Genomic DNA, 4,718 nt, shown 5'->3' with positions numbered 1-4,718 from the left:
TTTGCGATTGTTGCATCGCACACTATTTCGTTGAAGGGTCTCTGATCGTAGTGTCGCGTTAGCAGCATCCTGCAGTAGTGATTGCAGGCTATCTGTGCACTTTCGAGCATACTAATAGTAGTCACATTTCTTTTCTTGTTGGTTCCTATCCATATGTTTGCTAATTCTTATCCCCACGTCATGTTGTGGCCTCGTCCCCCCTTCTTTTTGAGATGGGTGACCTTTCTTGTTCTTTGTTGCAAAACAAGGTGAACCCTTGCCTTATGTCAAAAAAGGTGAACCCTACCCTCAACTTTTTGTGCTTGCCCTGTTTTGGGCTATGTAAACTACTTTTCTTGCCTACCTATTCAAAGGTTTTGCATTTGCTTGAAAAATAACCAGGTAGACGATTTTGTTTGAACTGGAACCCTAAAAAAACTAGAACTGGAAATTTTCTCTTATACTTGTTTATCCTACTTATTAGCTGATGTCTTGTGATGGTTTTAGTATTGATGCAATCCTTGCTAGATTTATCCATCTAAATAATAAATAAAGATGTTGATATGTTGTGGATTGCATATTATTTGTGTACTTTTGAGCATACTGGAAGTGCTACATGATATCAATGAATTCTCTGCTGAAAGTACAATAAAACATTTTGTAATTCTTGAAATTATGAAATACATTGAAAGTTCAACTATATTAAGCAGAGCTGAGAAGAATGATGAAGAAAAGAAGGCAATAATAGAAAGCGGAGCTTCACATTACCTAGAGGTTCCCTCGAGGCATAGCCAATAAGAGCAAAATGATAAACTGTCATTTAAGAATTTAAGAAGTTCCATGTGCTCGAATAAGTAGAATAACTAAATCTTCCCCACTGTCTTCTTTGACCATTCACCTTGTACACAAGTTTCAGAAAAATACTAATTCTGATTACCGAAGATCAATCATGTTGGGTCAACCATATTGTGACATTTAGTCTAAGTTAATGCTGATGTAGTTTAAAATGGTGATGATAATGCGAACTAAGGACAATTTAGATGGTTCCTCATGGTGGAAGCAACCTACCTGGATTCAAATCCTTGACTTCGCATGGCCGCTAGCATATTTTTAGGAGTTATCAAGTTCTCCAACACTATTATTTCAGCGGTATGGCTTGCCCGACAACTATGAGGCGTTGCTACTTCTTGAGCTTGCGTTGTTTTTTCCCTTGAAGAGGAAACGATGATGTAGCAAAGTAGAGATAAATATTTCCCTCAGTTAGAGAACCAAGGTATGAATGCAGTATGAGACAACACACAAATCACCAATACATGCACAAACAATCAAACAACTTGCACACAACGTGATAAAGGGGTTATCAATCCCTTCACAGTTACTTGCAAAAGTGAGATCTGGTAGAGATAGATGAAACTAAAGAAAAGATAAAGAAAACATTTTTGGGATTTTTGGTTTATAGATCTGAAAGTAAAAGATTGCAAAATAGTAGATCAGAAACTTATATGATGGAAAAGAGACCCGGGGCCATAAGTTTCACTAGAGGCTTCTCTCAAGATAGCAAATAATATAGTGGGTGAACAAATTACTGTCGAGCAATTGATAGAAAAGCGAAAAGTTATGACGATATTTAAGGCAATGATTATGAAATATAGGCATCACGTCTGTGTCAAGTAGATGACTCCTGCCTCCATCTACTACTATTACTCCACACATCGACCGACTAATGCCTGCATCTAGAGTATTAAGTTCATGAAGAACAGAGTAACGCATTAAGTAAGATGACATGATGTAGAGGAATAAACTCAAGCAATATGATGTAAACCCCATCTTTTTATCCTTGATGACAACAATACAATACGTGCCTTGCTGCCCCTACTGTCATTGGGTCTCAACAAACACACCACAAAAGAAGATTATATTAGATAGATCTCCAAGAACATTGAGGAGAACATGGTATTGAGAATCAACGAGAGAGAAGAATCCATCTAGCTACTAGCTATGTACCCGTAGGTCTGTGGTAAACTACTCACTCTTCATCGGAAGGGCAATAGAGTAGATGTAGAAGCCTTCCGTGATCGAATCCCCCTCTGGCAGGATGCTGGAAAAGGCCCCTACATGGGATCTCATGGGAACACAAGGTTGCGGTGGTGGAAAAGTGTTTTCGTAGATGCTTCTGGAGGTTCGGGAATATATGTGAATATATAGGACGAAGAATTAGGTCAGGGGGTGTTGGAGTAGGCCACAAGGCAAGGGGGCGCACCATACCCCCTTGGCACGCCCCTGTGGCATGTCATCTACTCCAAGATCTTCTGACTTGGAGTCCAAGTCCAATAGGTGTCTTCTCGTCCAAGAAAATAATCGCGAAAGTTTTATTCCGTTTGGACTCCGTTTGGTATTCCTTTCCTATGAAGCTAAAAAACAAGGAAAAACAAGAACTGGCACTGGCTTTAGGTTAATAGGTTAGTCCCAAAAATAATATTAAATAGCATATTAATGCATATAAAGCATCCAAAGCAGATAATATAATGGAGCAAAAAAAATTATAGATACGTTGGAGATGTATCAAGCATCCCCAAGCTTAATTCCTGCTAGTCCTCGAGTAGGTAAATGATAAAAACAGAATTTTCGATGTGGAATGCTACCTAACATATTTATCCATGTAATTTTTCTTTATTGTGGCATGAATGTTCAGATCCATAAGATTTAAAATAAAAGTTTAATATTGACATAAAAACAATAATACTTCCAGCATACTAACAAATTAATCATGTCTTCTCAAAATAACATGGCCAAAGAAAGCTATGCCTACAAAATCATATAGTCTGGCTATGCTCCATGTTCATCACACAAAATATTCAAATCATGCACAACCCCGATGAGATGCCAAGCAACTGTTTCATACATTCAGTGTTCTCAAACCTTTTCAACTTTCACGCAATACATGGGAGTGAGCCATGGACATAGCACTATAGGTGGAATGGAATATGGTGGTTGTGGAGAAGACAAAAAGAGGGAGATTATCTCACATCAACTAGGCGTATTAACTGACTATGGAGATGCCCATCAATAGATATCAACGTGAGCGAGTAGGGATGCCATGCAACGAATGCACTAGAGATATACGTTTATGAAAGCTCAAAAGGAAACTAAGTGGGTGTGCATCCAACTTGCTTGCTCAAAGACCTAGGGCAATTTGAGGAAGCCCATCATTGGAATATACAAGCCAAGTTTTATAATGAAAAATTCCCACTAGTATATGAAAGTGACAACATAGGAGACTCTCTATCATGAAGATCATGGTGCTACTTGATGTCTACTACGCAACCTTCTTCTTGTAGACGCTGTTGGGCCTCCAAGTGTAGAGGTTTGTAGGACAGTAGCAAATTTCCCCCAAGTGGATGACCTAAGGTTTATCAATCCATGGGAGGCGTAGGATGAAGATGGTCTCTCTCAAGCAACCCTACAACCAAATAACAAAGAGTCTCTTGTGTCCCCAACACACCCAATACAATGGTAAATTGTATAGGTGCACTAGTTCGGCGAAGAGATGGTGATACAAGTGCAATATGGATGGTAGATATAGGTTTTTGTAATCTGAAAATGTAAAAACAGCAGGGTAACTAATGATAAAAGTGAGCGTAAACGATATCGCAATGCTAGGAAATAAGGCCTAGGGTTCATACTTTCACTAGTGCAAGTTCTCTCAACAATAATAACATAATTGGATCATATAACAATCCCTCAACATGCAACAAAGAGTCACTCCGAAGTCACTAATAGCGGAGAACAAACGAAGAGATTATTGTAGGGTACGAAACCACCTCAAAGTTATCCTTTCTGATCGATCTATTCAAGAGTCTGTAGTACAATAACACGAAGCTATTCTTTCCGTTCGATCTATCATAGAGTTCATACTATAATAACACCTTAAGACACAAATCAAACAAAATCCTAACGTCACCTAGATACTCCAGTGTCACCTCAAGTATCCATGGGCATGATTATACGATATGCATCACACAATCTCAGATTCATCTATTCAACCAACACAAAGTACTTCAAAGAGTGCCCCAAAGTTTCTACCAGAGAGTCAAGACGAAAATGTGTGCTAACCCCTATGCATAAGTTCACAAGGTCACTGAACCCGCAAGTTGATCACCAAAACGTACATAAAGTAGATCACATGAATATCCCATTGTCACCACAGATAAGCACATGCAAGACATACATCAAGTGTTCTCAAATCCTTAAAGACTCAATCCGATAAGATAACTTCAAAGGAAAAACTCAATCCATTACAAGAGAGTAGAGGGGGAGAAACATCATAAGATCCAACTATAATAGTAAAGCTCGCGATACATCAAGATCGTACCACCTCAAGAACACGAGAGAGAGAGAGAGAGAGAGAGAGAGAGAGAGATCAAACACATAGCTACTAGTACATACCCTCAGCCCCAAGGGTGAACTACTCCCTCCTCGTCATGGAGAGTGCCGGGATGATGAAGATGGCCACCGGTGATGGACAGGGCCCCGATTGGTTTTTGGTGGCTACAGAGGTTTGCGGCGGCGGAACTCCCGATTTATTGTGCCCCAGGATGTTTTCGGGGTATATATATATATATATATACATATAGGCGAAAGAAGTCGGCCAGGGGAGCCACGAGGGGCCCACGAGGGTGGGGGTGCGCCCAGGGGGTAGGGCGCGCCCTGGACCCTCGTGGCCACCTTGTTGCTTCCCT

This window comes from Triticum aestivum, chromosome 3B (genome assembly GCF_018294505.1).
Source record: "Triticum aestivum cultivar Chinese Spring chromosome 3B, IWGSC CS RefSeq v2.1, whole genome shotgun sequence".
Lineage (NCBI taxonomy): Eukaryota > Viridiplantae > Streptophyta > Magnoliopsida > Poales > Poaceae > Triticum > Triticum aestivum.
This window is presented reverse-complemented; position numbering follows the sequence as displayed.